Consider the following 26,106-nt stretch of genomic DNA (forward strand, 5'->3'; position numbering starts at 1 on the left):
CTCTCTCCAGCCCTGGCTTCCCTCTGGCCACTTCTTCCTGGCTGTCCACTTCCCACCCCCACCACTCCTTCTTCTCCTCAGCAGCTTCTTCTCCTTTGTCCACTTGTCACAAAATAACGTCTCCCAGACTCCTATCACCCACCTTCTCCCTTTCTCCCTCCTCACTCTAAGTGACCCTCACAGCATCCACAGCTTTGATCACACCTAGATGCTGATGGTCCCTCCATCCAGACCTCAGTCCCTGGCCTGTCCCTGAGCCCTAGTGTCTGTACTTTGTGCATCTGTTAAATCCCACTCTCTGCCTGGAGGCCCCACATCCCAAATGAAACCCACTACTTTCAGCCTGCCTATGCCAACCATTCCCAACGTCACACAGCTAGAAACTCGAGAGTCATCCCAGACCCCCACTTCCCCAGCCCTCTCCAACCCAGTCACTACATCCCCCCACTGATTAAAGAAGGGTACATCAGAACACTCACCACAATCATTGACCCAATCAGCACATTCTCAACAGCTACTATCAGCAAATCACCCAAAATACAGAAAAGGCTCAGTGTATAAAAATGTTCATCATAGTATTATTATTTTACAGCAGCGAAGTGGTAGAAGCAACCCAAATGCCCAATAAAAAAGAGGTGCTTCAGGAAATGACTGTACTCAACAGAATCCACAACTATAAAATTTATTTCAAAACCTGTAGTAATATAGAAAATACATGAACTCTATGATTGCAATCATTCCAAAACAAACACATAGAAAGCTTGAAAAGGAATATTCAGAAATGCACAGAGTTGATATTTTAAAGTTAGCTGCCTCAAGAAGTCTCTTAGTTTCATTTTCTAAACTTTCTGTAATGTTCTTAGGATGATTTTTTTTTTAAGTACAAAATACCCAAAGGCAAGTGTTTGTTAGTAATCTTGGACCTTCTGAGTTGCTTGGTTTCAGGATAAATGGGAATTTTACTATAGAACTCCCTTCAGCTGCCATGCTACCTTCATGTCACATCTGTTGCAACATCTAACACAAACTCCCACGAAATTATGTTTCCCTCTAAATCCTATTATACTTGTAGCCCTCAGAGTGAGATCCTAAAAATTAATTCTTTCAAGAAATCCAACTGGACACATTAACAGCTGCATGACTGTGGAACTGGGCTCTCAGCATCTGCCATGGTTATTAACTGTTCTAGCAAGAGAAGATCAACACACAGGCGCTGCTGCCAGGAGGGCAAGTGCAGAGCTGGAGTGGAATCACAGAAGGTGAAGCCCCTTGGTATCAAGAGTCCGACAGGGGTGATGACTAACAGGTAAGGAAGAGGCACTTTCCCATCCAAGGAAAGAAGCTGTCAACCCTTTCATCCCAAAGTCCATGAGATATGAAATAGTTTCCTGTTGCATTTTACCTACATTTTTCTGTTTCTATTTTAAATTATCAAGAAATGGCAAATATTAAGGATTTGGCTGACAGTTTGACCACTATCTCTCAAACAACTCATGTCATCCCCTTGGCATGCGTCAGCTAAATCCAACAAATTTCTCTTCCTTGATGTATTGGTGTATATAAAGTGAAACAGACAAGCTATAAGATCTTGTCCATGCCTAGTGGGTCAGTGATAATACAGACCTTTCAGAACTGCTGCCTTACTCGGTAGTAGCATATATGTTGTTTCCTTTTTAAGAATTCTTCTGATGAATCCCTTTGAAAAGTAAATACTAAATCCCAGTTATGCGTTAGTGGCTCAGTCATGTCTGACTCTCTGTGACCCCATGGACTGTAGCCCACCAGGCTCCTCTGTTCATGGAATTCTCCAGGCAAGAATAGTGGAATAGGTAGCCATTCCCTTCGCTAAGGAAATCTCCCCAAACCAGGGATGGAACCCAGGTCTCCTGCATTAGAAGGAGGATTCCTTATACCCAATCTATCAATCCAGATTTCACCATAAGTAAACTAGACTTCCTTATACCAGAGAAGGAACACATTAAATGTTTACGTTATGTTCAAATCAGACATTGTGGTTGGAGATGAAAAACATTAACAACTGTGGGGTAAAGTATAGGAAGGCATCCCTTTATTTAAATCCCCTCAACTAGATTTATATTTGACTGTGAAACATCGCTGAAATTAGCAATATTTCTCAAAGAAATAGCTACTCTGCTGATACCAGGCAACACTGCTGTCACATTTCCTTTGCAATTCGTGTCAGTATAATTTTGAGATATTTACAGCATGCCACTGCTTAAAAATAAATTCCTGTAGATAAAACAAACTTAGCAGAAAAGCCCATTTCCCCACTCACAATTATTTGAGAAGGGACATAGGAAAGGAAAACTGTAAAGCTCACTGAACTTTTTTAAAAAGTAATTAAAATCAACAGGCTTTTGAGGAAATGTGTCAAATTTGGCCAAGTTCTCCTTCTAAAGATGTATTTTGGCAATGTTCCAGAAAATTTTATTTTCTTAGGCTCCAAAGTCACTGCGGAAGGACTATTGCCACAAAATTAAAAGACACCTGCTCCTTGGAAGGAAAGCTGTGACAAACCTAGACAGCGTTAAAAAGCAGAGACATCACTTTGCCAACAAAGTCCATATAGTCAAAGCTATGGCTTTTCCAGTAGTCATGTACAAATGTGAGAGTTGGACCATAAAGAAAGCTGAGCGCCAAAGAACTGATACTTTTGAATTGTGATGCTGGAGAAGACTCTTGAGAGTTTCTTGAACAGCAAGGATATCAAACCAGTCAATCCTAAAGGAACTCAACCCTGAATATTCATTCATTGGAAGGACTGATGCTGAAACTGAAGCTCCAGTACTTTGGCCACCTGACACAAAGAGCAGACTCACTGGAAAAAGCCCTGATGCTGGGAAAGATTGAGGGCAGGAGGAGAAGTGGGCGACAGAGGATGAGATGGTTGGATGGCATCACCGACTCAATGGACGAGTTCAAGCAAACTCCGAGAGATAGTGAAGGACAAGAAAGCCTGGCGTGCTGCAGTCCGTGGGATCACAAAGAGTCAGGCACGACTTAGCTAGTGAACAACAATAATTTTCCAGGATTTTGCTCTTTCAGCTTGGAAAACTTTAAAACTTCTGAGACATAACAAGATGGGGGCCATGGAGATTACCCTAAGCAAAATAAGGAAAGAGAAAAAATTCAACTTCAACATTCCCTCAATTTTCCAAGTCCTCCAAGATTCTCAGTGCTTTGATTTAGGAAATCAAAGACCAACCACCCCCAGCAACCCACTCTAGTATTCTCACCTGGAGAATCCCACGGACAGAGGAGCCTGGCAGGCTAGAGTCCATGGGGTCACAAAGAGTCAGACACAACTGAAATGACTTAGCACACAGACCACTCCCCCAGCCTTTAGTGAGCTACGAAGTTGATTAATTCTAGATATGAATAAATAAAAGGCAACTTAATTTAGATTTTGAAGGTGAAAGTTACATTTATTTTTACAATTAAAAATAATAAAATTTAGTCTTTACTTTGAATTGTAGAAATGTGTGCACCATTTCCGTGTGACAAACAAGTAAAGGAGAAAGATGGGGTCACTGAAAGGAGCGGTTTTCAAAGGGAGGGGAGTAAGAGGAGACCAAAGGGAATAACAGATGGCCAGAGGCCCACTCAGGGAGTGCAGCCAGAGACAAAAAGGGAAAATGACGGCAGAAAAAGAAACACTCAAAGACAGAGGAGCCTCACAAGGTCCCACATCCCCGTCTTCTAACTTTTAGGGATACTTCTGCTGAAGATTTTTATTAAATATGGTGTGTTCCTGCAACTATAAGCATACGTGGGAAACTCCTGCACCTGTGAACTGCAATCAAAATAGGCAGACCCCAGGCATCCCACCCTCTTCTGTCCTACTTGAGGGAATCATTGGGCAACAGCAGCCTGATCTTTCTTATAAGACTTTTGTGTATTATTATTAGTTCAGAGATAACATAACCAGATTACAGAAAACATGGAAAATAAGTAGGGTTGTAAAGCAAGCCATCCCAATCTACTAAATTAACATGATCACTGTGAACACTTTGGTTTCTTTGTCATCTTTCTTCCTATACATTTTTCAGAGGAGTATCTAGAGACCCGTATCATATCATATATGCACTACTTAGAGTCAAACAAATCTGAATATCTAGTGGGGGAAAAGGAGGAAGAACCCCAGAAATCCATTTTCAGGAAAGACTAAGGAGTAGCAACCAACATTTATACCAAGCACTTGCTCTGTGCCTGACACTATTCTATACACATTTTGACTCACTGAATTCTTAATACAACTCAAGGAAGAAGGCTCTACTATTATCCAAATGTTGCAGATGAGAAAATGGAAGCAGAGACAGATTAAGCTATGTGCCCCAGGACGTGGACAGGGGCTTCTAAGCGGAAGAGTCACGTTTCAAACCCAGTACTTTCCCCAGAGTGAAGTCTATAATAATTGAACCACACTGCCTGTCACTGAGTGAGGGTTATCACCACGTAAGGGAGAACCAAACCTTGACACACTTGGCCCAGATACAAAGCCTCAAAGACCAAAAAGCTGCAACTGAAGTGTGCAGTCTGCAGTGGAATCAAGTGTGCATGACTCAGACCAGAGTCCCCCACCCCCACCCCACTCTGTCACAACAGAGCCCTCTGCGTGTCTAGAGAAGGGGCCAGAGGGAAATGGGAGAGAGAGACCCTAGACCTTGGAACAGCCACAGATGGCCCTACTCCCAGGAGGAGAGATAGGGCTTCTCCAGACCGCAGAGCAAAACTCAGTCCAACAGGGCAGAGCCCAGGACGCTAGTGTGCCCAGCAGCCACTAGGAACCAGGGCAGCGGCAGCACTCAAGGGGTGGAGCAGGGGCTTGGGGGTGCGGCTTCATTTGAGAAGGAAGGGGAACACACTGACCAAAACTAAACATTTTTATGCCATCATAACTTAAACACTATTACATACCATTATGATGATAAGGGTGTGTTAGTCGCTCGGTGGTGTCTGACTCCTCGCAACCCCATAGAGCCTCCCGGGCTCCTCCATCCATGGAATTCTCCAGGCAAGAGAACTCCAGTACTGGAATGGGTTACCATGCCTTCCTCCAGGGGATCTTCCTGATGACTTACTATGATGATGACTTACTAAGAAGTCAAATTTTTAAATCACTGATTACTAACATTTCCATCAATCTATCATTAAAGCAGGACTGCACCTCAGGGCTTCTGGGCCCACTTCCACTGCCTGGAAAACTCCACCATCCTTCTCTTCCCGGAGAGGCATATCAGGCAGCTGCATGAACGCCTGCTTCCTAAGGCAGGCCCTCCCTCCGCCCCCAAGCCAAAGCCTCCCCTCCCCATCTTTCTTATTCTCAGTGTCCTGTCCTTTCCCTTCATAGCAAATATCACAATTCACAAACATGTCATAAATATCTGTGTTCACTTCTGCAGCGTCTCTCCCCTCACATTCCACGAGAACAGAAACATACCTGCTCTGCTCACTGTTACTCAGCACCTAATACCGTGCCGAGGACATACTAGGCACCCAAACATTTGATGCCTGAATACATGAATGCATTAAACAACCAATAATCACCCCTTCCCCTTACTTCTGAAAGTATCATACAGAATTTTTAAATTGAAGTGAGTTATGACATTTCCATGACAGGCTGTTAGTTATTTCACACTTTTATTAGAAAAGCCACCCGACTCCAGGCTCCCATAGCAAACACTAGTTGTAATGTGAACTTGGTCAAGAACCCATCAATAAACAAATACAAAATCAATCCCATTCCTGTATACCAGAGACACCAATCAGAAATGTGTTAAACGATTCCACTCATGATGACCACAAAAACCATAAAGCACCTTGGTACCAATCTAACAGAAGTTGTGAAAAAGTTTTACACATAAAATTATGAAAGTTACTTAGGTCTTCTATGTCCTTTCATTGAAGGACATAAAGACCTAATCAATACAGAGGTATATTAGGTTGCAGATGGGAAGCCATGAGACCTTAAAGATACCAATTCTCCCTAAATTTTATTATGAATGTAATTCCAATAACACAAAATAAAAAATAAATACATAAACAAGCCACATGCTTGGAGAACATATGTGCAGTTTAACCCATGTGGAGGGAGAGAGAAGAATGCAACACGCATTTGACACGTCAACTGACACAAAGACAGAACATGGCATTTGGTGTGAATTCCAGTAATTTAACTATTATGGGTGTGCAGTGTTACTTCCAACACTTTGTTTCAAATATTTTCACTGTTGTAAGCTGTGAAACAGTAAATGCTACCAGCTCAGGGAAACTGGATTGTGACAGATGTGTAGGTGTGACAGGTGGAGAGGGGCTTCCAGGAAAAAGGAAAGATCCGGAACAACAAGGCAGAGAAGCAAAAGAAATATCTGAGCGAGAACCAAGTAACACATGGTCCCATGGAAAGCCAGACAGTGACAGATCTAGAAACAGTACAATGTAGTAACTCCAGCAGAGTTACCTACAAAGTGATCCTGCCCCAAAGGGGACACTGGTCACATAAGCTGGGACCTGTGCACAATCCATCTTCCTCTTGGAGATCCACAGTGCACAGTCACAAATAAAAGCCCCTGATAAGGCTTTCTGCAAAGAGGAAACTGTTTTAAGTTTATTTAAAGAAACTTATTCAAAATGTTGTTTAACCAATACTTACTTGGCCAAAGAAGTCTTTTTTACACTCACATCTACCAACTTTTCATGGAACAACACCCTTTGGGAAATGTTGCATTCTGGTAACCCAGCCTTTTAAAGGCCTGAACCAGAACAGACTTAGGGATTTGAAAATAAAAGGCAACACTCAGCCAGACACTGTAACTGAGTGGACGGATGTAAAAGTCACAGAAACTAGAGAAGTCAGTGATGCTTCCGAAATCCAAAGTCAAGATGACTATAAGAACGCTATTAGCACAGACATAGGATCAACTACTTAGGTAATGGGCCCTAAGGTTGGATTTTGATGGATCTGGAGAGAGAGTAAGACTCCCCTGAAAAGAAAACTGAGCATGAGCAAGGAGTTCAAAGATCTGGAGTCCAGTGACAGATGTATCCCTGGGTAACTTTTTGAGCCTGGGCAGTTCTCAGATACACGGAAGGGGTTACGGGGGTGGCCTGAAGGCCCTTTCAATTTTACCACTCTACCATTCCAAAAACTAAATATCTGAAGTCAAAACACCACGAGAGTCAAGTTCTGCCTTTAAAGAAGGTGTGAAATGTTTACAACACAAGATACAAATAAACAATTCAAGAATCTGAATATATGAAGTTAAGTACAAGGACGACAGGTTTTTAAGAGATTACACAATTATGGGTGCTAAAGAGATTGCCCCAAGATCTATAAAAGCTATACAGTCCCCTCTTCCACTGTCACAAAATACTTAGTATTCTGCTACGGCAGAAAGTAGATTTCTGAACCTGACCCAATGTGGTGGTTCATATATTTTTATGAATGCCTCTCAACACTCTGAAGATTTCAAGCAAGTGAGAACTTTTTACTAGATGGCTCACCACATCAGAAGTAAATCAAAACTGTGGTGAGCGTATTACAACTGTAATTAGACTGCATGAGGGCTGCCAAAAAAAAAAAAAAAAAAGCCATGCAAACTGGCCTAAGCCCTATGTTCATAAAAATTAAACTTTTCCTAAAAGCATTTAGACAGGGACTTTATAAAATGAATAAAAGAGTGATGATCCTTTTGAAGCACTTTCAAGGGGAAAAAATGATCAGCTAGGAACCGGGCTTATTTGCAATCTGAACACTGCAAACAGTGCTTCGGAGTCTAATATAGAATTTATAAGAAATGAGCACCAGGGTAAGAGAGAGAAGGTGTACACTGGCAAAAGTCAGCAGGGCCAGTGGGAATTCTTCAACCAAGGTTTTTGGTTTGTTTTTTTCTCTTCTGGTGGAAGTGTGCAGAAAATGTTTTCATGAAGCCAGTGAAAACAAGCAGTGTTCAATATGCACACACACAATAACAAAACCAACAATGAATAACCTGCTCCATTCCATTGTCCTTTCAATGCAGTTTTCTAAAGTCTCTTCAAGGATGTATTTTTTTTTTAACAAGTTTTAAAACTTCTAAAGTACAATTCTGAATAATATCTTCATTTTAACACAGCAAAATGAAGCCATCTGTGTAATTTCAAGGCATCTTGAGTGCATGCAGGATTGATCAGAAGTCCCTGGAAAGCAGAGACTTGGTCTCCTCCTGGCCCCTCCAAGTTATCTACGAAAGCCAGGCACCTGGTGTTTGTAAAGCTCAATGTTGTGGTTTATCTGCTAAGCAAAGGAAGAATATCCATTTTCATTTACCTCTAGACTTCAACTTCAAAAACTGCCTATCTTGGACGAGCATGCATTTCATACCAATTCTTTTCTTCCTTTCTTTGTCCAAAGTCTTAACGCCCAAAGTTCCAGCTCTGCAATGGTACTCCCACAGTTTACCCACATGCATGAGACCCTGAGCTCCAACTGGATGCCCAGCAGCATAACTGTGCCCACAGAGACTGGAGGCCAGAGATCAGACAAAGCCCCGGAAAACTCCCAGAAGGCCAGTGAACTCCCACAGAGAAGGCGGTGATCAGGAGAGGATGAGAAAGATCACTAGGCACGGCTGGCTCCTCGGTTTGTTTCACCAAGTCTCCCTCACTTGAGAGAGGAGAATAATGCAGGAGAGCCAAGCACAAGACACAGGAAAAAAAGGAGAAACTCAGAAGCATTTCAACCAACTCTCCCAGCACTAGTCCAGTCAAGGACACAGGAGCCCTGACTCCAGGGGACAAAGGAAGCTATCTAGGATGGAGAGACACTGTCAGGGGGGCTCGCTCTCTAACTCCATAAAACTCACTCCTGAAGGCTTCCAAGAGCACTGCACCAAGAGGAAGAGGGCAAAGCACACAGTCTTGGGTTTGATCTCTACTAGCCTGAGCCAGTTACTCAACCCCCCATTTACAAATACCTCCTACTAAAGAAGAACAATGAGGAATAAATGAATCAGGCTATGGAGAGAAGAACAATGAGGAATAAATGAATCAGGATATGGAGAATACAGAATGCAGCCTGACACAGCACGAGTACCCAATGCTTAATGGACAGCAGCATGAATGTCATGTAGCAAGATATATTACAATTCTTTGGTGACTTGGCATTTCCTGTCCACAATGCAAATAGGCCTGAAGTCTATGAACAGCCTCAGTGGGGCTGAACACAAGATGAGGAATGGTGGGATGCTAGCAGGGAAGAAAGCAGGACAGCAGGACCAACCATGGAATGCAACACCCCCTCCCATGGGATGGTACTTTATACATCCTCGGGGTCTAAAAAAGGATACAGTCCTCTCTCCTCAGGCAGCAAATTCACAAGAAAGATGCTCCTTAACATCCCAACCCATCCAGCCTTCAGAGGCAGGTGTTCAGAGACTCAATCCTCTGGCACCATCAGAAGTTGGAGGAAACCAAACCAAGGCTCAGGCGCTGGGCTTGGGTCCTCCCACTCTCACACTTTTGTTTGTTTTCAGCTTTTGTCTCAGCAGCAAGTGTTGATCACCACAACTGTCACAGTCATTTTCTTCATTACCAACATCCACTCTCTGGGTGCACTGAGCTGCCCTGTACATCCTATGATACACAGTAGATTTCCTTTGCTCTTTTTTAATGCACAGCCCTACATCAGCTGTGTGCTTAATAAGATATGAATTGATGAAGACACTGGCAACTGAAAAGAAACCTAAGACTGGTGATAAGAGCATCCTTCATCCCTCTTAGCTGGTATGGAAGGTGCTCCCAGTTAGCACTCAGCAGCCCATGTGTGTGCATCCCCTCTAAATATCCAGTGGATGGGAATGTAATGGCCTCAGGAGACAAAACTTACTGCACTTCTACTACAGTCTCTGAAGACCCCAAATGATGTCCTAGCTTGAAATAATTAAACAAGTAAAGGTAGAACTTTCAGTCTTCAGTCTTCTCTTAGGAACAACAACAACAAACAGAAACCAATACTGAATTTTCCACTTGCCCAGGAGCATTCTGAGAAGTCCATAAGCAATTGATGATGCCAAGCGTTCAAATCCACTCTGCTCCTGCACTCAGATGTCTCCTAGGTCAAGGTTAGGTACCTCCAGTCCAGCACCATGCTTCACTCCCCACCCCAAGGACGGATACCACTTCCATTCCCCTCTCACGTGGATGCCTAAGCTTCCCTTCCCTTCCCCTGTGGGGACAGGATGAGCACAGAAATCCTGTGGAATGTGTGTTCCCACAGAGCTCAGAAATGTGATGATCTCAGAGGATATTGTAAAGAAAGACCCTTGACACTTCCCTAAGGAAGAATGTCTTCTGTAAAAGGCGACTGCCAGGACAAAAATCAAGTGCTGGGAAAATCTAGGGCCTGCTGCTGTGTATGACTCCAATTCTGATGTCCCACTTCCTCTTTAGAATCACATTCCTTTCCTCCTTATTCCTCTTCTAAAAAGACATGCTGGCATTAGGTCTCAGTAAAGAAGCAAAGTGCAGTGTTCTAATAAAGGCTGGAAGAAAAACAGGCTAAAATAGATTTCAATAAATATCAAGTGACTGTAAGATCTACTCCATTCCACTACCTTTAAATGTTCCCCCTGCAAAAAAAAAAAAAAACTTATTTTTAAAAATGTGCAGCCTAACTTTTTCATTTATTTCATTCACTTAAAGTTTATTAACATAGGCCATCAAACAGCAAAGCTTTTTAACAACACAGTTTGAAGAGTTGTCACTAATCTAGCCTTTCAAACCTATCTCACAGTGGATTTTGAAAGAATCCATGATGGTAAGATACATGAAAGTGATATCAAATCTGCAAATGGCTAAACAAATACATACTTGGGCTTCCCTGATGGTTTAGCAGGTGAGGAATCCACCTGCAATGCAGGAGACACAGGAGGCTCACGTTTGATCCCTGGGTTGGGAAGACCCCCTAGAGGGGGGCATGGCAACCTATCTCAGTATCCTTGCCTAAAAAATCCCATGGACAGAGGACCCTGACGGACCACAGCCCAAAGGGTCACAAAGAGTTGGACACTGAGAAACTAAGCATAATCAAATAGATAATCAAGTTGCTGTCATTCCCAGTATTAAAAGATAATCACATTAAAAGATACACTGCGCAACTTGGAATCAGAGATTAGAACTCAAATCTCACCTCCACCACTTACTAGATACCTACACAACTAAGCAAATTACCAAATTCCCTAGGCTTCAGTTTCAAATGTTAAAATGGAGATAATACCCACTTTATCAAGTTGTGAGGATTAACAGAATAATGCATATAAAACCCTTTTCACATACTAAATACTAAATGATAGCGTAAAATCAAAGTGTCCATTGAAAATAGTAGAAGGGGGCTTCCCTGGTGGTCCAGTGGTTAAGAATCTACCTTGCAATGCAGAGGACACCAGTAAGATCTCTGGTCAGGGTATATCCCACTTATCACAGAGCATCTAAGCCCGTGCACCACAACTACTCAGCCTGCACTCCAGAGCCCTAGAGCCTCAATACTGAAGTCCATGCACGTGGTGCCTGCGCTCCACAAGGGAAGCCACCGCAGTGATAAGCCCATGCACCGCAACAAAGGGTAGCCCCTGCTCTCCGCAATGAAAGAAAAGCCCACTCAGCAATGAAGACCCAGCACAGCAGAAAAATGAGAAATAGCAGCAGGGAGGGGGACAATACAAGAATCTCGCCCAAAAGGAGAACAAGTATTAAAAACATGGATCCTACTCGCTGAGGATTCCCTTCTCGGCCAGATACCACTCCCACCCATCTCCACTCCCTCCCACTGATGTCAGAAGCTCCTGGATGCTTTGCATAACTGAAGCAATCAGGGAGAGTCTGTCTTTAACTCCAGGGTTAACAAAGTGATGATTCATCCCATCCCAAGAAGAGGGTGCAGCCTGTAACCAGCCTCATCATACAATGGGAAATCCATCGAATGGCCTGTGGCCAGAGACCAGCTATTTAAGAGCATCCGCCATCCATGTCTTTGGTAGCAGTGACAGTCTTACACTTTGCATTTTGTTAATGTATATTCCAAAGAGTACTTGGGAGGAATCCAACTCTGCTCTATTTTATAAAACAATTCACAACATAAACAAAAAGCCCAAAATGCCAAGACAACAGTAAGGAAGGCAGTCTCCCTCTGTTCACTGCCCATGGCACCATGTTTTGCCAAGCAGTGTGTTAGTTATAACGACAAACAGCTTGACGCTTGGACAGCATCCCACTTCAGCTGCACATCATAATGGCTCCTGAGGACAAATCCCACTGCTTTTCAGCCTGGCCTAAAAGTCTGACCACATCCTAGTAGCTGGTACAGCTCTTTTCCATTACCACTGAGTGGGCAGGAAACATTTTTCTCCCCCGGAGTAAGTTTCTCATCCCCCTTCTAAGGTTAAGAGACTTTCCAACTTGGTTGTCTTCAAATGAATAGCCAATGGAGTAGTTTACCCCGAGCCCTCAGACGTCTCAAAGCAGCAGATCTGCGTCATTTCCCAGCCCTGCCTGCAGCCAGACAACTATAACTGAATGTCTCCTGAACTATCCCCACAGTAATTTTAACGTTCAGTACAACTCTGGGATCTTTCCACCAGGGTCCCATAGGCACAAACCATGAATGCCTGGAAATGTCAGCCTCCCCCCTAAATGGTTTCACTTGGAATACTCCATTCAAAAAACACGCATCATTCAATCCTCTGACTCCCCCCAGGAGGCCAGCCAATCCTCTTGGGCCTCTTGATTCCAATCTAGGAAAGGGTCACTTAACATATGCCCAACACCTTACATTCAATTCTACCTCCCCCTAAAAAAAGATTCCTGTTCACCATAATGCTAACTGTTCTCTAAGTCCAGATGACCCACATTATGGCAGTGAAAGCACAGAAGTCAAGACTCCTCAACTCAAAGCCCAAAGAGTGGTGTGTATGATGTGTTTTCTGGGAAAGACTGTAAAGGGTTTTTCAGTCTGGTGTTACCTAACTTGATTCATTTATTTAGCAATGTCTAATTTTCTGATGGTTTCCCTCCTCCAATATTCCTGGAAATTTGTTATATTACAATGGAGAAAGTTGTGTCAAAATCAATGCTATAAAATTTGCTCCCTACCCATTCAAGTCAATACCTACTAGCTACAAACACGGATACACAGACACATATATGCACACAAATACTCTGATTTACAGCGGGGGAAAAAAAAGTCTTCCATTCTAATTAAGAAGATTTGATTTCAACAAACTAACACTGAGAACGCCTAGAACTCAAGGAAGTACACAACTTGTTGCAGCAATAAACGCTCGGCCGCAGTCTGAACAAAGCGTTCCAAATAAGCTCCAGAAACCCACACAGCAAGCCCTTGGACAAAATGCTGGGTGTTTGTAATCAACTCTCCACTCTCTCTCATCACCCACTCCCCAACCCGCCCCAGCAAGAACCCTCCAGGACGCCCGCTCCTCAACTGGCTTCCATTCCTGCCCCGCCCCCTCCCCTTCCCTCTCCAGGACCGTGAATCAATCCCATCCCGGGCAGGAAACGAGACCCAGGGCAGCCCCCTCCGCTGCGGTGGAACAAAGGAGCAGAGCATAGCTGCACGCGCAGGACGCCCCATCCGGTCCCGGGCCCTTTCTCCCCAGCCGCCGGGGCTCGCCGCACCTGAACCCCACTCCCCAGGACGCCCCATTGTTCTCCCTCTGCTTTCCTTCCCGGAGGAGGCCACCCCGCCTCCTTCTATAGAACCAGGGGGCCAGGAAACAGCTGTGCACCAGGGGGACGGAGGGGGTGTAGGTGAACACCAGGAAGACCTGGATTCCACTTTGCCCACAGGTACAAGGGGGATGGGGCAAAGTGAGAGCAACTTAGTTTAGCGCCCTCTACTCTCCCCCCACCCCCGAAGCAACTGCGGAGTCGCGACCACCCTGCGCGACCTCCAGGGTCGCGGTGCGGCAAGAGCCGCACCGCCGCCCGGCCCGGCAGTGGAGACCTCAGACCCCGCTGCCCCGCGCTACGCGGGTTGCGTCAGGACCACGGGGGATCGCGGGCACAAAGGACCGAGCGGGCAGGGCAGGGGGAAGAGGGACAGCGCTCGCGCTACCTCGCCGAGCGCCTCTGCCTCCTCGTCGTCCACCCTCTCCGGTGCGCTCCGGGACGCTGGCCCTCTGTGAGGCTGCGGGGCTCCCACGCGGCTACTCGGCGGATGCTGCCAGCGGCTGCTGCCCGGCTACTGCTGCCCCTGCGCCCGCGCTCCCACACCGCCTCCAAGCGCCGCGGCCGGGGCTCCCGTGCGCGGCCAGTTGCAGAGTGCGCGGCCGCTGCGGAGTGCGGCGCTGCGGCTGGAGGCGCCCGGCCACTCCCCTCTCCCCCACACGGGCGAAGGGGCCGGCCGAGGGGCGGGGGCGCCGACCTCGCAGCCTGGGATTCGCCCCTCGGCGAGCCGGCAGAACCCGGAGCCGCCGCCTCCCAGCCGGCTCACCTCCGGCCGCCTCGGGGCCCACGGCACAGCGCCCCCCGGTGAGCACGAGTGCAGCCTCGGCCTCAGGACCCGCCTGCACCGGGCAAGCAGTGGAAAAGAGGGAGAGGAAGAGGCGTCCCTCTCAGCCCACGGAAGGCACGGCCCTTCTACATTGTTTACTCCCGAATTTATTAACATCAAACGACAAATATAATTACTGGAGGGGCAGGCCAGGGGGACCGAGCCGGCGGGGAATAACAACTAGAAGCCAGCCTGCAGGCACCGGCTGGCAAAGAGTAGGAGTGTTCATTGTTCCTTCTCCCTTGGATGAAAAAAAGTTGGGATACCCAAGAATATTGGAAAATATTAATCTGACCGAAAAGGAGAAAAGTGTACTGAGTAGCAAAATGTGCTTTTATTTAAAAGATTTTTTAATATTTGCTAACTCAGTTTCATGTTATGCTAAGTAAACACTGGCCAAGTCTCTGATACAGAAAATAAAAGATAGTTTAAAAAGAAATTTCAACTACGTGTGTATGTGTATGTATTTTTATTTACAAGATTTTTTAATATCTGAACAACAATACACATGAATATCAAATGATCAGTGACAATGTGTTCATCTGTATGTTATTTCGGTATCCTGGAGTGGACAGAGAATCATGCCCTCCTTCACTCCAGCTGGGTTCTTGTCTCTGTAAAATTCAGAACAAGCCATTTGACCCTCGCCCTGGTTTCCTCATCCCAAGAAGGGAAGGGTGCTCATCCTAACTTACTCACTGGGTGAGGTGAGGATTACTTGGCTAAGGTGTTGAAAGCAATGTAGACATGGTAATTGTTATTCATGTTTCTATTTTATCCAATAAGGAAATAAGTTGCCATAAATGGGGCCAGGTTTAAATGGACTGACCTATATCTGGAAACTGTCACTAAAATGAGGTGATCCAAAGAATTCAGACCATATATAGTAACTGTCCCCACAGGCATAAGAACCACAGGCAGTGCTATTTGTCAAATGCCACCAGTAGAGACTGAAAAGGTAACTGTATCTTGCTTTGAAATGACATTATCATTGATGGCACCATCAGCATTCTGATCTACATAAGACACCCGAGATGTTCTAAACTTAAACATATTGAGTACCAGGTACTGGTTCTTTTCCTGTTTAATCTTCACAAAAAAACTGGGAGGTAAGTTACCCTCTTTGTCCTTGTTTTACAAACCAGAAACCAACAACAGAGAATTCTTCCAGCTAATAAGTGGCTATACTTGTTTGAGTACACGCCGGCAAATTCCTTTACACTCCTTCCGTTAAGGAATGGAGTTAATTGCCTTCCTCTTGCATATAGGCTAGACTTAGAGATGTGATTCTAATGAATAAAATCCAGCAGAAGTGATGTTACATAACTTAAACTTCTGATTCGAGATGAAATCAGATGAAACAACACAGATGAGGTGTAATGACCTTCATTCGAGGTCGTTAAAGGAGCTCCAGCTTTCACCTGGCCCTCTCCTGGGATAATCATCCTTGGAACTCAGCAGCCATGCTATAAGGAAGCCCAAGTCACATGGAAGGTCAGGTATGGGTGGTTCTGCTGATGATGCCAAGTAAGGACCCAACCCTCAGCCAAATGAACAGACAGACATGTGAGTTACAAAGCCATTGAGATTACTCCAGTCCCAGGCCCTGACTGAGAGACCTCAAAAGAAACCCTAATTGAGCCTAGTCAGTGCCTAGAAACAGGACAGGTAACAATTATACAAGATGCAAGGGTGGTCACTGCAGAGCAGTAGGCACTGGGGACATTGAGGGAGCTGGGGTGTGAACCCAGGCAATCTGACTACAGTCTTCACCACAGTCAGGCACACTACCTCAGACTTTGATAACCTAGCCTAATGAACACCCTGAAGATGTCTGCCTTCGCAACAGACAGCATACAGACCTGCTACCCCATGACAAGTGTTAGACTCTCTTCTCCATTTTACCCATCTGACTTCAGGTCGCAAATTAACTACTTTTAGCGGTTTGGTAGTCAGGGAGCCCCTGACCTCTGCTGTCCAGTCCAGCTTTTCAAAAGTCACAGAAATTCAAACGGTAGTTTCACAAGAACAAATGTGAATAGGTGGTTTGAGAGAGTGGGCGAGTTCTACAACGTTTTGATCTTGGAAGAAGACCAGGTTAGTAAAAAGTAGGTTTAAGACAAGTATATACTGAGTAGGATAATTAAGAGAGCTTCTCTCAAGAAGGTTTTGGAGCTCCTGCCCCAAGAAAGAAATTGGGAGCATAGTTATGTAAGAACAGTTTGCTTCACGAAGAATCTAGCAGAGTGGGGACACCTGAGGCATTCTCCCTGTTTTTTTTTAAAGCAAGTTCAGAAAAGAAAATAATAGAAACTGTTGAACTCATCCTAGTAACACTGAAAAAATGAACCAAGAAGCTATTAGAAAACCAAAAATGTTTCTAGAGCAAAGCTATGCTTCTCTTTTTAAAATACCATTAGCCTAGTTTTCGTAACTTTCAAACTTCTGAAGACATACCATGAGGTTTTTAAATACTTTTACCTTCCTGGCTGTTCTTTCCAAAAGTCAATCAACAACTTTTGAATTTAAAAGAAGCAGATTACAGCTGTTCTAATAACTGTCAAGAATAGATAATAAATCCATCAAGTACAAAGCATTTTTTACTTTCCCCTAAGTCTATTTGAAGGAAGTAGAATCTATGAAGAAACAAAAAGACTGTTATTATAGTCATAAATTATAAAATCGCTGGAGTAAAAGAATGTAAGAGGTATATTTTACCTCAATGAAAACATGCAGTGATTTAAATTAAAACATGGAAAATCCTGTCATCTTTGTGGAAAATTTTAGAAATAAAAACACATTTGTGTGTGTCCCAGGAAGAGAATTATTTTACCACTAAATGTGTAGAGTTGTTGTTGTTTTCCTTAGATGTTTTTACTTGAACTCTTAAAAAAATTTTTTTTAAGAATTAAACATTGGAGAAAATTGACCAACAAAAGGATCACATGACGTGATTCTACCTCATACTGGTGTAGCAAATGACATAGTGTGCTAGAAGTCATAGTTTTAGATTTTCTCACTGGTTCTGTGGGCAACTAACTTTAGAATTTTAGCTAAAAAGCTCATGCTTTCTGCCCTAGTTATTTTACATCATCTTGAATGTGTTCAGAGCCTCTGGTTCTAAAAAATCTAAGAGTCTTTATTCTTGCCATGTTTTCTCTCCCTACCTACCTGTCCTTAGTTTTCACCCACTTTGCTTATCCTTTGAGACCACACTCTGCTGCTGCTGCTAAGTCGCTTCAGTCATGTCCGACTCTATGCAACCCCACAGACGGCAGCCCACCAGGCTCCCCCGTCCCTGGGATTCTCCAGGCAAGAACACTGGAGTGGGTTGCCATTTCCTTCTCCAGTGCGTGAAAGTGAAAAGTGAAGTTGCTTAGTTGTGTCCGACTCTTAGCGACCCATGGACTGCAGCCCACCAGGCTCCTCCATCCATGGGATTTTCCAGGCAAGAGTACTGGAGTAGGGTGCCATTGCCTTCTCAGTTCTTACCAATTACTGACCACCTTCTTGAATTGGATCCTGCTTCCTTTGCTCTAGTAACATCTTGATGCCACATCTTCTCCATAGTTCGCAATTTGTCCCAGGTTGTGAAACCTTTCCAGTTGTTCTCTTTGACCTTTCCAACTAGATGACAAATCTCTAGATTAAAGGAGTAATTCAGTTTGGGAACACCAAGTCCATGATAGTAAGAACTGCCTGAGAGAGTTTGCTCTGTTCTAGAACATAATCTAAATTCTTTGCATGTGTGTTGATTTATTTAACCCTCATAACAGCCCAATCAGGTAGGTTTTTATGATCCCATTTTACAGAGAATGAAACTGAGGCAGAGCAAAGATTACTGACCAGAGGTTCCACAGTAATAACCCTAGAGTCAGGATGTGAAGCTGGTCAGTCTAGCCTCAGGGCTTGATCTCTTACCTAAAGTCTAAAAATAGACTTCCTCTCACATCTGTGAGCTCTTTTTTCCTTTTGTCTCTCGAGAAAACAAGTACTGTCTCATTTCTTTAATGTATATATTTCTTAGTTTATAATAGTGCTCTAAATGCAGTAAGAACTGAATTAGTATTTCTCAGTTCCATGCAAAAAAAAAAGAATCTTTTTTTATGTATTTAAAGAATGCTTTGAAAATAAATGCATATTGCTTAAAGTATCATTTGACTCAGAATAGGTATTGTAGAAAACATTTCTATGGCATTTTCAGCCTGTGGGACACAGCAGGAAATATACAACTCTCAAGTATTAAAAAACTATAGATAGAAAGTAGGTAGGAAAATAGATCTTGAAAGTTCTCATTATAAGAAAACAAGTAAAAATTTTGTAACTCTGTATGATAATGGATATTAACTGGTCTTACTGTGGTGATTATTTTTCAATTTGTACAAATATCAAATCATTACATTGTACACCTGAAATTAATATTGTTTTGTCAATTATACCTCTAAAATAGAATTAATTAAAAAAATTAAAAACTATAGATAAGCTATAACAAAAATATTACAGGGTAAAAAATGATTGATAAAATTTCTTCCAAGCAGGAAAGTTTGCTAAAACTTTCAGATGACAAAAAGAGAAGAATTAAAAACTCAGGAATAGGGCTCCTTATAGGAACTATATGTGAAAACCAAAAACTGTGCTTTATAAAATATGAGTGTAATTGAGCACTAAAATTGGGCAGTGAAACTGAAGTGTAATTTTTTTCTCCACAAAATACATTTGTCTATAGATCAGAATACTGATCCCTCAAATAAATTATAGATCCATTGCCAGGAAATGTAAAGCCTGAATTTTTCCCCTAACATTTTATAATTTAGCATTTTGTCATTTCAACTAGTGGAATAATTGTCTTTTTTATTTCCACTCAAGCTGTAGCAAGTGAGTACCATTATGGCAAAGCCTTGCTGTTAAGCAATAAATCAATCTGAAAAATGACTAGATGGTTTTTCCAATCTTTTTTAAAAAGTATTTTCATTTTTTTAATGATAACTGGGGAGTTTGTCATCTCATTGCCAAGAAGACCTGAGGAGGACTACAAGGAAAAGCAAATTTTATGCCAAAATAAAACAAAATATTAGCTATCTATACCAAATGAAGAGCAATTAGCAAATATATGAAATAATTGTCTGCTTCTGCTTCAGTCCCTAAAACTAAACGTCCATTTATTTGAGTATGGTGAATACATTCATCATAGGTATTAGCATATAAAAGAAAATACTGATAGAGAAAGATAATTGTGTAGCCAAAAAACATTTTAACATAACCAAGACAACACATAATCCAGGTGTAAGGACTATTGACTAAATAAACCAAAATTTAACTGGAACTAAAAGACTTTCATAATAGATTTGTTCATTGGTTTCAGCTGCGTTCTCAATCTTGCCATCTTCTGTACAAGATGAGAAGCTCCATGAGGGTAGGAATTTTATCTCTTTGGCCCACTGTCATGTTCCCAGAGCCTAGAAACATACCAGATTCAATATTGTTGAATTGATGAATGATGGGGTTTTTTCCCACCAAGGCTTGTAGGATTTTAGTTCTCTGATTAGAGATTGAACCTGCATCCTTCAGCAAGTGAAAGTGCAGAGTCCTAATCACTGGACCAGGGAGTTTCTGAATTTTATAAATCATTGTTATTTTAGGTAAAGCGAAAGTGAAAGTCGCTCAGTCGTATCTGACTCTTTGCAACCCCGTGGACTAAATAGTCCATGGAATTCTCCAGGCCAGAATACTGGAGTGGGTAGCTTTTCCCTTCTCCAGGGGATCTTCCCAACCCAGGGATCAAACCCAGGTCTCCCACATTGTAGGCGGATTCTTTACCAGCTGAGCCACCAGGGAAGCCCATTGAACTAGCACATAATCTCAGACAATATTTCCAGATGGGTCTTAGATCAATTTTAAAACTTTGCACAGCAAGATAAAACAAAAGTAGGTCTTGCTAATGGGTTCCGCAGTCTACTTCAACTGTGAATAAAGCTGAAACTTTAAAGAGAGAAGCCCTGAAGAGTAGCCTACCTCCTGGGGAGGAAGAAGAATGAGACCACATGAGCCCATGAATTGAACAGCAACTGAGCTCCCAAAGGCAGCGTGACTCAATTGAAAAGATGCATAATCTTCTTTCCCACGAGACATGCAGGAATCCTATCATACTGCTAAGAAAAGGACACAGACACGTGTCCTAGACTCTCTGGGCCTCTCTTGCCAGGCCTCACCTGCCCCAAGGCTCCCTCAGCTAGTGGGTATTTTACAGGTTCTCCCCAAATCTTGAATCTGGACCTGAAATAATCTTGATCCAAAGACCTCAAACGTTTCCTTCCCTGAAGCGCTGGGTCTGCAAACTGCTTCAAAAATCCTGAAGTCTCCTCGAAACTCATTATCTACCATCTGAGGTATTCTGCAGGGTCATGCAAGCTTCTACAAGTTCACAGTTTGGAAAGCATGCTAAAACTTCTCATTTTTCTTTATGAATTTTTATTAGCCTAAAGCAACTAGCCCCAGCCAGATGTAGCCTGGGCATAAGGGAAAAGAATCTCTTTATTTCCTGGCACGTGGGCTGTTCCGTGCTTTTGCTGCCACTGGGTATTTTGATTAGTCCTATAATTGCTCCAGGTTAGTGACCATAAAAGGCTTCCCAGGTGGTGCTAGTAGTAAAGAAACTTCCTGCCAAGGCAGGAGAACTAAGAGAGTCAGGTTTGATCCCAAAGACCCCTGGAGGAGGGCATAGCAACCCACTCCAGTATTCTTGCTAGGAGAATCCCATGGACAGAAGAGCCCGGCAGGCTATAGTCCATGAGGTCACAAAGAGTCGGACACGACTGAATCGACCAAGCATGCTCACATGCACAGCGACCATACACGAACCTCAATCTTGGTGACTCCTTCTGTTCTGTTACCTGTGGTCCTGCATCACTACCCCAGGGCTAAACAGTGAAGTAGACAAAACCTGTCCTACATCAAGAGGTTTTAACTGAGTCCGTGTCCAGTCCTGTGCTGGCCCTGTCGCTAGGATGGGACAATGAACAAGATGATTGTGACCTTTCAGTGAATAACTCAAACTTCAGGTCTTTGGCTCCTTCTTCTGGTGACTGAAACTCCCTTTTCCCTTAGACCATCTCCCCAGACCTCAGGCAGTGAGAGCCCTGATGCCTCTCCCCCAGGCCTCAGCAGTCCAGCTGGTCCTTCATGTGTTGCCCTGAGCATTTTAGATCAGTTATTCAGAAGGGCTACAGTGCGGTCCAGGATTTCAATTCTGAGTAAGAGATTAAAAAGCTGCCTTTTGTTTCTTCATTTCAAACTTTAATCATCAAATTTCAAATATTCAAAAACTTAGTAGCTAAAAGATATCCTTTGACATTTCTCTAGTCAAGAAAGTCAAATACTAAAGAAACTACGTGAGTTGTTTTTAAACTTTTGGCCCCTGTGGGTTTTGGGATTTCATGCTATATTTACTTCTTTTTCATACAAACAGTGTTCAAGTTTTTGTAATAATAAACATGCATTATTTTTACAATCCGGAAAAATAATAAAGCTATTTTCATTTTGGACAAAATGTGTGGTCTGTAAGTTTTGAGAGGATGTTTTTTTGCATTAGCCCTACTGAAAAAAATAATAATAAATATTGCTTGCGCACTTTTTCTAATACCTTTCCATCAGAACATTTCAGTACTCCATGAACTTTTCTGTCAAATATGTTAGAAAGTAGTAGATCTGGTAACTAGCTCCACTGAGTGAGAGTTTATGCAAAGAACCTACAGAGAACATTTACCTTGAGTGCGAAGTCCTTGGATTTCTTTACTGAATCCTCTTTAATAGAAGAGGGCCTTCTTTCCACTTCATGAAGTCTTGTGCCCATGGGTAGGGGGCAGAGAGTAGGAAACAGGAGTGATTGGAGGGTGTGATGGGGAAAGTCTCTCCATTGAGCTTGGCAGTTGGCTATGATGACAATCTCAAAGGAGAATTACGACTGTGAAGACATCTGTCAAGGGCAAGACAACCAAGATCCCTGGGCCAGGGGGCTCTGTTAGAATCCTCAAAAATGGCTGAACCACTGCATACATGTAAGAACTTAAATATGAAATCTATAAATTCCCAACTAGCTATTTTCCTATGCTGGTTGCTATTGCATACAACATCACAGTTCTACTTGGTTTCCAGTCAATAATAATTCATTCACAACTAGCTTTTAAAATTAACCCGACAACTTAATGACCACAACCCCCACCCTGTCACTGTGCTGAGGTGTCCAGGTGAATTCTACATTAGTAACCTCAGTAGTTCCTATCTATGTATAGTATCGAATTCTTGGGGAGTGGATGCTGTTTTATACTACTACACTATAAATACCTTTTTGGGAAAAATATTTCATATATAATACAAATTACTATAAGTAAACCTAGAATAAAAGGTGCTTGGTGGGTAGAAATATTCAGAAGATTGAGCCACGATACTCGGGGAGATGGGAGCCCTATCTGATCAAAATTTTGAGCTAATTAAGTTGCATTCTTATGAAAAAACCTGGTCTTAAAAGCTCTTGCCCCTGCCAATCAAGTTTTAGAAAACCTTTTTACTTCTTTTTATACCCAGGCTTTTGCTCCTATGACTGTATTAAAAGTGATCTTGCCAACATGCTCAGTTCAGTTGTCACATCTAAGGGGCAGTTTTAAGTCCTTGTGTCACCTGGAGTCACTGCCACATGAAACCTTGCTGCCTTCATGAGCCACTCTTCTTTGTTGGCTTCATTTGGCTACCCCTTATTTTCCTCTTAATGTTCTTGCAGGCTTTTCTCAATATTACTTAAAATTCCTTTGTCTCTGCCTTTCCTCCATAAATGTTGATGTTACCTTAGGTTCTCTTTTCAACCTTCCCTTCTAATTTCACCCACATCCAAGGCTTCAACTACTGATGACTTCCAAATTTATGTCTCTTAAGCTCAAGTTTCCTATATTTAAGTGTCTACTGAACATCTACCTCAAATTTAGTACATTCAGAACAGAAACTCGCAGGTATCTCAGATAAAACATGAAAAAAGAAACCATCATCTCTACCAATCCCAACCTCATTTCTTGTCCCTTATGTATGCAGGTCAAGAAGCAGCAGTTAGAACTGGACGTGGAACAACAGACTGGTTCCAAATTGGGAAAGTCAGGCTATATATTGTCACCCTGCTTATTTAGCTTGTATGCAGAGTACTTCATGCAAAATGCCAGGCTGAATGAAGCGTAAGCTGAAATCAAGATTGCTGGGAGAAATATCAATAACTTCAGATATGCAGATGACACCACCCATATGGCAGAAAGTGAAGAAGAACTAGAGCCTCTTGATGAAAGTGAAAAATAAAAGTGAAAAAGTTGGTTTAAAACTCAACATTCAGAAAACTAAGGTCACGATATCTGGTCCCATCACTTCATGGTAAACAGATGGGGAAACAGTGGAAACAGTAAGAGACTTTATTTTGGGGGGCTCCAAAATCACTGCAGATGGCGACTGCAGCCATGAAATTAAAAGATGCTTGCTCCCTGGAAGAAAAGTTATGACCATCCTAGACAGCATATTAAAAAGCAGAGGTATTACTTTGCCAACAAAGGTCCATCTAGTCAAAGCTATGGTTTTTCCAGTAGTCATGTATGGATGTGAGAGTTGGGCTATAAAGAAAGCTGAGGGCTGAAGAATTGATACCTTTGAACTGTGGTGTTGGAGAAGACTCTTGAGAATCTGTTGGACTGCGAGCAGATCCAACCAGTCCATCCTAAAGGAAATCAGTCCTGAATATTCATTGGAAGGACTGATGTTGAAACTGAAACTCCAATACTTTGGCCACCTGATGCGAAGAACTGACTCAGTTGAAAAGACCCTGATGCTGAAAAACATTGAAGGCAGGAGGAGAAGGGGACAACAGAGGATAAGATTGTTGGATGGCATCACTGACTCGATGGACATGCATTTGAGTAGGCTCCGGGAGCTGGTGATGGACAGGGAAGCCTGCGGTGCTGCATTCCATGGGGTTGCAAAGAGTCAGACACAACTGAGCAACTGAACTGAACTGAACTGATTCTTGATTATGGTGAATACAATTGTTAATCAATCTAGTGGTACAAGACGGAAGCAAATGTATTCTAGACTCCTTGTTCTCTGTCATCTTCTGAATTCTGTCAATCTGGGAGCTATTGTTATTCTACATCCTAGCTAACTCAAAGATCCGAGCTCTTTTCTCCATATTCAGTCTTCTCACCCTAAAGCCTTTAGCTTCCGATTACTCCATTGTCAGCATGGCATACATGTGACGTGTGCTCCCTCTCCAGCCCATCTCACACCACACCGCCACCCAGGTCATCTGCACCAAGTCATTCCAGTCCCTGATCTCTTAGGATTCTTTACTTTCACCTTTGCATGTGGTGTCTCTGCTGCCTGGGGTGCCTCTCCTTTTTCCCCTGGAAAGAAGACACCTTCTCATTCTGGAAAACATTACCTTCTCTGAGATCTTCTAACCTCTAAAAATAAGAAAAGAACACTTCTTCAGTGCTCCAATAATGCTCTGCATGTCTGTCATAGAATGTATCACACCATGATTAAATTACCTATCAGTCTTTTTTACTATACTGAGACTATCTTAAATGCAGAATGATGTCATTCATTTTCTTATTCCTGTGTTTAACAGAGGTCCTGAAATGTAGTAGGCATTCAGTAATGGTTGTTGAATAAATGAAGAATGAATGAATATCAAGCATTTTCAATATATTCTTCCATGGGTCCTGCATAACTCTTACCACTCAGTTTGTAAGATTACCCCATTTCCTATTAGAGAAACCCTCAAGAATTTTAGTATAATATCCTCTTCTATTAAGCTCAAACACAAAAAAAATTAGCTACAGATGCTTAAAAGAAACCCAATCTTTCCTTTTTTATCAATCTTGAAACTGACATCTCCTATACTTTTGAACACACATTCCTACCTGGATGCTAAAAGGTCCTCATTTCTGTAGAAACAGATACACTGGACTGACCCAGTGAGCTTGTCACGAATACACCATAATGGTTTCTAGCTCTGCTTCAGAGCCAGTACATATGTTTTTCCTGGTCTTTCTGCCCAAGTCAGTCCATAAATATTTTAAATCTATGAACTTTTAAACTCAAGAAGATTTATGGGGCCACTTTAAATACTTATTTCTTGCTTACATGGGATTGAAAGATCACAATGGTTCAGTATCAATTGCATTTCATCCTTTCAGTACTTATTTCACAGCTGAGCACTTCTCAGAGTTATGAACATGAGTTCAGTCCCTGACAAGTCATAGCAAAGGCCAAAAGAATGAGCGAAATTATCCACTCTCGAACCACATGGGACAGCAGAGACTGAATAGGCAGCATCTGCTGTGACTTATTACAGCATATATGTTACACGAGGCCCCAGATCAATCCCCAAACGGAAGTCTTATATCATGGGTCTTTCACCACCAGAAAGAAGCATACACATACATTCAGCAATAACACTACATAAATCTCTGTTCCAATTACAGAACTTTATCTTATGTGGTGCCAATAAGTAA

At 42.7% G+C, this 26,106-nt stretch overlaps 1 protein-coding gene across 3 annotated transcripts in view; it reads right to left on the reverse strand.

The window, feature by feature from the left end:
* MYO1B (myosin IB) overlaps nt 1-14,349 on the reverse strand; it is a 192,233-nt gene extending 177,884 nt beyond the window's left edge. For 2 of the 3 annotated variants that reach the window (XM_018061529.1, XM_018061520.1), the window contains exon 1: nt 14,129-14,349. The gene's annotated coding sequence lies outside the window, so the exon portion shown is untranslated. The remainder of the gene's footprint in view (nt 1-14,128) is intronic. The other variant, XM_018061512.1, reaches the window with a different exon arrangement.

Source organism: Capra hircus, chromosome 2, assembly GCF_001704415.2.
Source record: "Capra hircus breed San Clemente chromosome 2, ASM170441v1, whole genome shotgun sequence".
In the NCBI taxonomy this organism is placed as follows: Eukaryota; Metazoa; Chordata; class Mammalia; order Artiodactyla; family Bovidae; genus Capra; species Capra hircus.